Source organism: Mus musculus, chromosome 13, assembly GCF_000001635.26.
Source record: "Mus musculus strain C57BL/6J chromosome 13, GRCm38.p6 C57BL/6J".
NCBI lineage: Eukaryota > Metazoa > Chordata > Mammalia > Rodentia > Muridae > Mus > Mus musculus.
Genome location: NC_000079.6, coordinates 50980624 through 50992006, shown reverse-complemented (window position 1 = coordinate 50992006; position 11383 = coordinate 50980624). Strand labels below are relative to the sequence as shown.

Here is an 11383-nt window from a genome sequence, read left to right as displayed (position 1 = left end):
GGCTTTGGCAAATGATTCTGTGTTGATTTATTCCTGTGGGAAGCGAGTTGTATTTGAAAGATGCCTTCCTTCTTGACTCAAGCTGACACAGGACCCTTTACATGGCTGCCCTGTTAGCACAGTCGCCCTCACTGGTACTGTGCCGAGCATATGGACCTAGTTTAAATACCATCAGATTGCTCTGTCAAAAGTTCACTACCAGCCCGGCACTGTGGCATTCACCTGTGATTTCAGCACTCAGGAGATGGGAAGATTCATAGTTCCAGAGAGGAGGCTGAGCTAAATACTAAGACCCTATCTTAAAAAAAAAAAAAAAAGCCATTCCATAAATGCAGCAGTGGGAACATTTTAAAACAATTGTAATCATGTTTAATTGGAATGAGAATTATGAAGAATGTAACACGATCTTTTCCCTTGTCTCCGAGGTTGAAGACATTCCAGCAAGTCTCTGAGCAGATCTTGATTGGATGACGTTTTCTACACAGCTTCCTGGACTTTCGAAGAAAAATGTCAAATTTGGGACCATTTCCCCAAAGCGGTTGGCATTCTTAGGAGGGAGGTCTGATCACAGGGAAGTCAACCGTTCTCACGAACTCTCTCTGAAATAACAATGCCAAGGGCCCAGAATCCTTTGTAGGAAACCACCAAACGGCTGGCACCAGGCTGAGCAGCTCACACACCTAGGCCTCTCTCCCGAGGACTTCGTAGGCTCCGCCAGCCTCCCGGTCTCAGCCTCCTGCAGTCCAGTGTGTGTGTGGTAGGTAGTCGCTAGCCTACACATCTCCTTTTCTGTACCCAGTGCCTGGAGGTGAGTTGGCTCTTTTTAATTTTTACTCTTGTCATTTTGTTCCATTTCCTGGTTACTTTGTGGTGGTATCCAGGCGCAGTGACACTCGGTTACAGCTGCGAGCTGAGAGGATGGGAATCCTCGGCCTTCACTGGACAGCCAGCCTAGCCTACACAGACCAATAAGAGACCCTGTCTCACAAAACAAGGCGGAACAGAACCGGAGGAGTGACAGGTGGGGTTTTACTCAGGCCCACACTCCCTACCCCACCCCCGCTCCTACAACCCTCCTTTCACCCTGCCTTCCACATAGTCGCACATCCACAGTATCATCGCTAATTAAAATGTTTTTTTCTCTCTCTCTCTTAGATTTGTTTTCCCCATTTTGCTCTTGGTAAAATAAAAATCCGTTCCTCATTTTGGGGACAGGGAAAAATATTTTCATCCCTAAACACTGTTAGTCATATGTATTGTTTCCCCAACTTTTCCTGTTTCTTGTAGAGTCTTCATTTTTCTTTCTAGACTTTTGTATTGTTAACTGTATCGCAAAGGGGTAAGTCAGGCCTTGTCTCTGGATTTCACTGGCTCTCCAGACATATTTAAGAGTAAAATACTGGGAAAGTCTTGGAACCTTGAGCTGATTGTGAAAAAGAAAACCCCAAAAAATTTCACAAGAAAAAGCACTACTGCAGAAGCTTCCAAAAAATATGAACAGCTACATGTAAAAAAAAGTTTAAGTGGAGCGTATTAGTCAGGGTTCTCTAGAGTACAGAACATATGGGTAGTCTCTATACAGTAAGGAAATTTGTTGATGACATGCAGTCTGTTGTCCAACTCCCACCAACAATGGTCAACAGCAGCTGTGAATGGAAGTCCATGGATCTAGCATTTACTCAGTCCCACAAGGCAAGCAGGTGAAGAAGGGAGAGAGTAAATCTTCCTTCTTCCAATGTCATTCTGTAGGTCTCCAGCAGAAGGTGTAGCCCAGATTAAAGGTGTTGCCACCATGCCTTTAATTCCAGATGACCTTGAACTCAGAGATCTCCCTGTCTTAATCTTCTGGAATTCATAGCCACTATGCTTCAAGATCTCCATACCAAGATCCAGGTCAGAAATTTGTATCTTCCAGCCTCCAGATTAGGGTCACTGGTGAGCCTTCCAATTCTGGATTGTAGTTCATTCCAGATACAGTCAAGTTGACAACCAGGAATAGCCACTACATGAAGTTAACCTATAATGAAGCAATGATACCCCTACTACTCACAGAGGCTAGCAAATAAAAAGCCCAAAGCCAGGAACGGGTTACCTCATGTGGATTTGTTGAACAGTGAGGCCCCCTAGGCCCTCCAATGATGCTGGCTGTTGCCAGTACTCTTGATTACCACTCAGAACGTGACAGTAAGATCCTATTACTGAACATACTGTGAGATCCTGGCTTAAAGCATTTCTCCCTGAAAGGTAGAGCCCCTAAAACATTTCCCCAAGCTTGTTTTCCCTGATCTTTAAAAATACAGCTAGAAAGAAGCTCTTTGCTCTCTATAGCCAGCAAAAAGCCTTTTTTGTTTCTATACTTTACAACCAGAGATGCCTGCCTTCCTGTGCCGAGGACACCGAGATAAAAATTCAGAAAGAACTCACTCCCCACTCCTGCCTTGTAAATTTCACCAAGGACACCCGGAAGAGAAGAACTCTTCCCAACTCCTCCCAACTCTTCCCAACTCTTCCCAACTCTTTCCAACTCTTCCCAACTCTCCTCCCAACTCCTCCCAATTCCTCAGCTAGCTGCTTTAAGCCCCCTACTGTCACTGCTCGGGTCGAACTCCCCTGCCCTGCACAGCGGAGGGACTTTGTCCTCAGCTAGCTGATAATAAAACCTCTTGCAGTTTGCATCAGGTGTGGTTTTTTCTCGAGTCATTGGGGTGTTGGCCAGCTCATCCTGGGACTTGAGCGGAGGCCCAGCTTCGGGGGTCTTACAATACCACACACTTGAATCGTAGAAGATGGAGAAATCAAACTGGTAGGGAAGTTTCCTCCCTACTGGTTAGCTTTCACAATTCTAGAAGGTGCTATGCACACCACTGAGAAAACTCACCCTCAGTCTCACCGAGCTGTGAACCCTGCAAGTTCCAATAACTATGGTCTGGGAAGGCAAGCCCACTGGTTGCCATAGTGGCATAAGTGGCTTGGGAGTAACCAACCACGTTCCGACTGAATGTAAGACCTGCTCTGAAGATGAAACCCTTACCTGGCACTGTTGGAACCAGGATCCTACAGCTATGTGGGTCATAGGCCCTAGGTGAGAACCTACTAGCATTACTCTGTTAAAAGGACATAGCCTCCATTTGAGGGATGGGGCCACCCACCCATCTCAAAATCTTTAACCCAGAATTGTTCCTGTCTAAAGGAAACTCAGGGACAAAGAGTGAAGCAGAGATTGAAGGAAAGGCCATCCAGAGACTGCTCTACCTTGGATCCATCTCATCTGCAGACACCAAACCCCAACACTATTGCTGATGCCAAGAAGTGCTCCCAGACAGGACCCTGGTATGGTTGTCCTCTGAGAAGCTCTGCCAGCATCTATGACAGATGCACCTACAGCTAACCATTGAACTGAGCCTGGGGACCCCAAATGGAAGAGTTAGCAGAAGAACTGAAGGAGCTGAAGGGGATTGCAACCCCATAGGAAGAACAACAATATCAACTAACCAGACCCCCTCAGAGTTCTCAGGGACTAAACCACCAACCAATGAATACACATGGATGGGTCCATAGCTCCAGCTGCATATATAGTAGAGGATTGCCTTATCTGGCATCAATGGGAGGGGAGGCCCTTGGTCCTGTGGAGGCTTATTGCCACAGAGTAGGGGGATGCTAGAGGGGTGAGGCAGGAGTGGGTGGGTGGGTGGGGAGCATCCTCTTAGAGGCAAAGGGAAGGGGGATGGGATGGGAGTTTTGTGGAGGGGAGACTGGGAAGGGGAACAACATTTGAAATGTAAATAAATAAAATAACCAATTAATAATTTTCCTTTTGAGGAGAAAAAAAAAGGGCCTAGTATTAAGCCAACTCATAATGATTTATTATATTCCTAGGTTAGTACTTTGGCTGACTCCCCAGAGAAGCTTCTTTTTACAGTAGGTGGGAGTTAACACAGCAGCCTACAACAGGTCAAGACAAAGGATAAGAGACTGCAGACTTCTCAGACTTATAAGTGACATTTGTAACACATCTCTGCCTCCCAGGGCTCAGGAATCATTGTAGAAGAGACAGCATAAAGTCTGTAGGAGCCTAAGGTGGTAGATGATTACAGGAAATAGCATTTCTGGATGACAGGCGGTTTGTACGTATGGATTCTCAGTGGTTGTAACAGCATGCACAAGATTCTCAAGCTCAAACCAGAGCGGATGCCAGCATAGAGCAGGAGGTGGTCACAACCCTACGTGGTGGACACCATGCAGTGAGCTTCCTGGAGATGGTCCAGCATTTTGCACAGCTGCAATGGGCTGTACCTTGGAAGAGGCACAGCCCCACAGTGTTCATCTCTAGATGGCTTCTTGAGGCTGCTGTGCCTTCTCATGTTTGTCGTTCCTCTTGTATCTAGCATGGTTGGGCATGGGGCGACTTCACTGCCTGTAGTCTAGTGTGGTGGCTTCTTGGGAGACAGCCCATTTTATTGGGAAATTTTCCTGCAGATCAATATGGAGATGGATTTTCATGGGATAGTGCTGTGTAGATGAATTAATGATTTTCTAGAATTCCTGATTTGATTTAAATAGTTTTAGGAAGTTTGGGTATTGGGGTGGAAAGTTTAAGGAGATGGCTTAGGTTGTTTTCCCAGAAAGATACAATAAAGTTAGAATTAAGGATAGCATGAGTCCCCTCGTTGTAGAGTAGTGAAGGTCGCATAGGCTAGAGAGGGTGCACAGTGCGCTTTCATGCGTTACAAGCACACAATTGTACTTGGAAGAGAAAATAGGCTTGGGATAAGCTAATGATCAAAGCAAACTTTCTTTCTAGGTTGGGTCTGAGTTCCTTGATCTTGTGATCTAGGGATATGGTCACAGGGTTCTGTGTACCTCATGAGAAGACAGGGTTATGAACAAAGAGTAAATAATTCTCTTCTGAGTATAAGAATATAGATGATTAGCCAGGTCAGTTGAACAAGACTTCAGAAACAAGCTATAAGACAGATGATCTGTTTCTTGGTGAATACAAATTGTTGTCAGTTTAGGCACAGGGAAAAACATGTTATTATAGACTTGGCTTGCTTAAACTTTGTTAATCAATGACCAAAGAATTATTGCTTTGAGGTTACAATGAATTTGAGGAGAGAAAGATGGAAGGGAAATGGTCGGTTCAGTCGGAATTTCAAAAGAAGAATACATAATCAATAATCCTGTTGTATTTTCCTTTTGTGCAATGATTTTAATCCTTTTGAAGGATATATTTTTGTGGAGGTTGGTTTTGGAGACTATATAACCTGTGGCTATGAGGTAATTCTTTTTCTTATATAAAGAATTTTTGACTTAAATGGTATGAAATAGCTAAGAGAAAAAAAAAGTTGGTGGAGCTTATTTCATCCACCAAGTGTGTGGGGGTGGGGGTGGGGTTGAAGAGAGAGAGAGAAAAAGAGGGAGGGGCAGAGAGAGAGAGAGAGAGAGAGAGAGAGAGAGAGAGAGAGATTAGATATTCCCTTTACAACCCTTTTTGCCAACCCCAGAGAATTTTTCACTGGCCCCAGAGAGTTTTTTGCTGGCCCCAGAAAATTAAGTTTTACTCCCTCTGAGAAAAATCTGCGGAATGATTAACCTCCGACTCCATGCCCTTCCTTGGTGTACCTGGACTGTCTAAACTGGCCTTTGGTACCCACCCCCACACCTGAGGTGCTATTGGTAAATTGATAGCTGCTGGGGAATGAGAAAATTAGTCTTCTTAAAGGGTGTGGCCCCTGAAAGATGCAACATGCTTTAGTGGATGGCTATACATCCAAGAGTTCATAGCCAGCTCTACTTGGACTAGGAAACACTGGGGCTGTTTGTTCTGTTTTTCCCTTCAGATAAGGATACAAAGTTGTGTGGGTGTGGACTGTGGCAGGGCTCTGGGAGGAGTTGGGGGCAGGAGTGAATATGATTAAAACACAATGTATCAAATTCTCAAAGAATATATAGTAAGAAGGAAATTAGGATAGAATGAATATTCTTTGTGAGTCTGGGTTAAAATATTTTAATTTTTGTAAGAGTAAAGTAAAGGCTGATTAAGAATTTATAGCTCTTGGGCTGGTGAGATGGCTCAGTGGTTAAGAGCACCGACTGCTCTTCCAAAGGTCCTGAGTTGAAATCACAGCAACCACACGGTGGCTCACAACCATCCATAATGAAATCTGATGCCCTCTTCTGGAGTGTCTGAAGACAGCTACAGTGTACTTACATATAATAAATAAATAAATAAATAAATAAATAAATAAATAAATAAATAAAAGAATTTATAGCTCCTTTAAAGTTATTTGTTGACACCTTGGGAAGGAGAGAGAATAAATACAATATTTGTCCTGCATGCTACCTCTGCTAAATGTTAGTTTGTTTGGACAGAGAATTTCTTCTTCTTCTTCTTCTTCTTCTTCTTCTTCTTCTTCTTCTTCTTCTTCTTCTTCTTCTTCTTCTTCTTCTTCTTCTTTTTTATTTAAAAAAAAAAAAACAAAAAACAAGGTGCCACTGTGTAGCCTTAACTGGCCTGGAACACCTGTCTCTGCCGTCTCAGTGCTGGGATTAAAGGCATGTGCCACCACATATGTGCCTCCCCCCATTAAAGATTTATTAATTTATCTTTATGTATACAAACATTTGCTTGCATATATGCACATATGTGCAGTGTGTGTGTGTGTGTGTGTGTGTGTGTGCGCGCATGTGTAGTACCTGAGAAAACCAGAAGAGGGCTAGGGTTACAGACAGTGCCACCATGTGGGTGCTAGGAATTGAACCCAGGTCCTCTGGAAGAGCAGTCAGTTCTCTTAACTGCTGAGTCATCTCTCTAGCCTCTGGGCATAGAATTCTTGAGTCTCAAATCTCAGAATCAATGAGTCCCACAGGCTCTGAATCTATTGTATCTGGTAAAAGTTTTTATTTCCCCTGGATTTTTCTTTTTTTCCTTTATCATAACGTTTTCATTCTCTGGAATGGAGAGCTTTAAAGACTTGCCATTATCTTTAATGTTCTTAGGTTTTACAGATGAGATGGTTGCTGCCAAGTATGAAGATGGAGTCTGATTCCTGGGGTGCATGGCTAGTGGACAGAACTGACTCCCACAAGTTGTCCTCTGATTTCCACATGTGAGTTGTGACACACACACACACACACACACACACGTATGTCAGTAAGCAATATAAAATGATGTCTCTGCTTAGGAATTCACTATTATGATAATGTTTAGAACATCTTTACACTTAGGAAATCTTAGATTTCATCACTTCAGGTATTGTTTTTGCAATTCTCACCTTACTCTTTCCTTTGGACATTTGATTTTTTAAAAACTCTTTTCTTCTCTTTCTCTCTCTTTAAAAATATTTATTATATGTAAGTACACTGTAACTGAACTCAGACACCAAGAAGAGGGCATCGGATCTCATTATGGATGGTTGTGAGCCACCATGTGGTTGCTGGGATTTGAACTCAGGACCTTCGGACAAGCAGTCAGCGCTCTTAGCCACTGAGCCATCTCTCCAGCCCCTAAAAACCCTTTTCTAATTTTCATCTTATCATTTCTTTTTTTTTCTCCAGCAAATTTCTTGTTTTGTCTTCTAATCTACCAACCCTTTGAATGGCCAGATGTTGATATTTTATACACGGTCTGGACAATCCAACTGAGGGTCTTGGTCTCACACGGCTAATACTTGACCAGCTGAGATATCTCAGCACCTTTGAAGTCCAGAAACTCAGTGCATGCAAAGCCCCCGCAAGTCTCTGTGCTGGATCTTACAAGGAATGAAGGTACCCGAGGCGTGGGTCTTTTTAAAGGGGGCATAGATTATGGGTCTAGACTAAATCCCTGGGTCAAAAGTATTTTCCTTGGATGAGCAACGTTAGCAGGAGCTGGGGACATTCTGGGACTTGAAGGTTAGTCTTTTGGATAAGCACCAAGAGCTTTTAACTGCTGAGCCATTTTTCTAAGTCCATCCAACTTTCCATATTCTGTTTATGTACTCTTGTATTCACTTAAGAGATTATTACCTTTTAATTTATTGTTGGAGAATACATGAATATAATGTGTTTTGATCAAATCCATCCCCTATTCTCTCCTGTCCAGATTCTCTCTCTCTTACACACACACCCATTCCCTCCCAACTCCATGTACTCTTTATTGAGACAGGGTCTTACCTAGGCCAGCTTCAATTTCATCATCCTGCTGCCTCAGCTTCTTGAGTGTTGGAATTATAGGTGTGTCCTTGAGATGAGATTTTCTGAGAAATGTCAGAGGTTTTGTTATTTTAATTTCCATTGATGAGAAAAATGTTGAAACAAAGGACTGGAATGAAGACAAGCTGACTAGTATTTTAAAGTTAAATAGTACCGATGTGTATTAACAAGATCTAGAGGTCTCCGAGATCAGCAGGCTTGTGTATGAGGTCCTAAAGACCATGGTTTTATGAACTGTTTGGACCCAGTCCGCACCTGCTGAGTATTTCTCTGGGGAGACCATGCTTTGCACTGAGCACACAGGAGTGGCTCACACAGGTTCTTTGTTCCCTCATATCCACGTTTCAAATGATCAAACCCCAAAGTACAAATCTTGGGTATCCAGACCCCTGAGTTGCAGTCGTCTCTCCTGTCATTGTTGTGGAGTGCTCACGCTAAAGACTTCTAATGGAGCCTAAACAGACTTCGAAGTCTAAACACCAGCTTACAGGAGACACAGGGAGCGAAGGAATTTGTAAGCTACGTTCTGAGATGGCAATTCATCAAGAGCTAGACTGTGGAAAAGTGAGCTGGCCAAACATATGGCGCGAAACCCAGGAGCAAGGACGGCACTGCACACTGAGGGGCTTTCGAAACGGACAGATCTAGCACACTCTGTTGGAGCTACTTTGAACAGACCATATATACAAAGCTTTTCTTTTCTTTTTTTTCTCTTTTGAAAAAAATTAGGGCAATTTCAAAACAAAGTGAGTATCAGATGATGTTAAGGTGACTTATTTGGGGAGGTGACACCAATACATCAGGCTTGACACTTTAAAAACGACTTATCTTTTAGAACAGTATATGATTTCACCCCTTTAAGAGTGAAATTGTAGAATCTGCTTTAAAATGCTCCAGGGAAACACTGGGCGGTAGACAAAGTGAGAAGTGGAAAACAGATAAAACCGAGGTGGAAAAATGTTACCAATACTTGAGGCCGGATGGCAGAAATAGAGAGATACATTGTAGGCTTTATCAAGTTCTCTGTGTGTTTGAAAACCTCCAGGCAAAGAGTTTGAAGAAACAACACATATTGACTATGGCAATCTCTGGGGGTAGCAGGGGAGGTGGGGGAGGGAGGAAAAGTGAAGGGAGTGGGGAGAAGAAAGGAAGAGGAAGAGGAGGGGTTGGGAACACTCACAATGGCACCTGTCTGTAGCTTCAGTGAGGAGAACAGAGATGGGAAGATTCCTACCAAGCTGGTCAGACAAGATGAACTGGTTTAAAACCCAAGATAGAGAATGATAGAAAGAGACACCTACCATTCACTCTGACCTCCACTCGAACATGTGCACAGGCAACTGCACACACATGAACATACACACATGTACACAGGCACCTATATACACATGAAAAACACACATACTACACACACACACACACACACACACACACACACACACACACACACACACCACAAAGAGAAATAGCAGGAAGGCAGGGATGCTGCTGCAAGCCCTGAAAGATTCTGGGTTGAGGGCTGACTGCCTATCCAAGTGTGTGTCTTAATTGTGGGAAAATCTTAATACTTCCAGATGTGAGGAGGGACTAGAAACAGCACACGATCTCACACTGTGGGACACACCATCTTTTCTCTTCTGCCTCTTTGTGTGACCTCATCATTAACTGGGCTGGACTCTCTGTCTGCTGGATTCTTGACATAAAGTTTCTCACTGAAGAAGTAACATGATCTTAAAGTGGTTCTTGCTTTTTATTAGTGAGCTTTCCTTTTGCATTTGTAAGAAACATAGGCAAAGACTTCTAGTAAATTCCAGGGCTCTCGATGGAATTATTAACCTGCTGCAAGAGGAAGACGGCTGCTGAGAAATTGTCTGATTCTTGATGGGTTTTCTTTGATTTACTCTCTTTATGTGCATTAGGCGTCACTCTAAACCTTCGGAGCCAGGGTGTGGTCAATCATGGGATTGTTCCCAGGAAATCCCTTTTGTTCCAGACCAGTCTGTCCACTCGGCGAGTGAGAAGACTGAAGAAGATGGATTTTATTTTTCTACTCTTTTTGGGGATGGGCGCACTGCCTTCAGCCTCTGGAAGATACACCATACTGGGGATTGATGGGAGATGCGGAGGCTGAGTTTCGCCAGGCTATCTATCGTGAACTCCAGGGCTCCTGGGTCTGCTTCCCAAGCACCACGTCCAGCTTCTTACATAGGTTCCTGGGATCTGAACTCAGAACCTCAGGCTTGCACAGTAAGCACTTGGCTACTGAGCTGTCTCCCCAGCTCATCTCTGCTTTTCTAACTTATATTTACAGTCATTTGGTACTCCACTTGTGTTTTTGTTTTCATTGGTGATTTCGGTTTAAAAATGGCCTCCTAAGACTGAAGGGATTCCTAGAACTCATGAGCCTAGGAAGGCTGTGGTGTACTTGGTGCATTTGTGTGTATTTGTATGTATTTGTGTGTGTGTGCGGGCGCGCATGCGCATGTGTGTATAGCTGGGATCAGGATGAGTTACATGGCTGCTTGCTGGCCATAAGTCCAAAGCCAAGCAAAACAGGGTAGGGATTTGTGGGCTCCTGAAATCCTCAGAAACAGAGTGAGTCTCCATTTTGTAGGGCTAAGGGCCAAAGGCATTCTCAGTCACAGTACCCAGGTCTTCACAATGCAAAACACCCAGCTGCTGTGTGTTTTGGATTTTGTTGTTGAAACAGGGTCTTGCTATGTAGTCTTGGCTGTATGTACACCAGGCTGGCCTCTCACTTGCAGTAATCCTCATACCTAGTACTCACACTCAGCTGGTTTGCATTTTGTTATGAAGAAATAAGGCATATATACATAACTATTTGCAATAAATATATGTCACATAAGAAACCTATAAACAAAAACACCCATATAACAAACATATGGATCAAATGTAACATATAAGCTGGGCAGTGGTGGCGCACACCTTTGATCCCAGCACTTGGGAGGCAGAGGCAGGCAGATTTCTGAGTTCGAGGCCAGCCTGGTCTACAAAGTGAGTTCCAGGACAGCCAGAGATATAAAGAGAGACCCTGTCTCAGGAAAAAAAAAAAGTAACATATTAGAGCAGATGACAAATATGTAGCAACTAAGACTTGATGCTTAATTCTGTGTGCCCAAGAGTAATGGTTCAGCTGGCCCAAACAAGACATTTCTGGGGGATTTTAGAG

General features: G+C 43.5%; 1 long non-coding RNA gene across 3 annotated transcripts; it reads left to right on the top strand.

Moving 5' to 3' along the window:
• The first annotated feature begins 425 nt into the window (after positions 1-425).
• Positions 426-10519, top strand: Gm32613. Of its 3 annotated transcripts, XR_873394.3 has the most exons (5): positions 426-757; positions 882-1021; positions 7000-7109; positions 7558-7767; positions 10113-10519. It is a non-coding gene; the product is annotated as a predicted gene, 32613 (long non-coding RNA). The 3 variants fall into 3 exon arrangements; XR_382364.4 differs by lacking the exon at positions 7000-7109; XR_873395.3 differs by lacking the exons at positions 7000-7109; positions 7558-7767; positions 10113-10519 and adding an exon at positions 1750-1893.
• Positions 10520-11383: the final 864 nt, after the last annotated feature.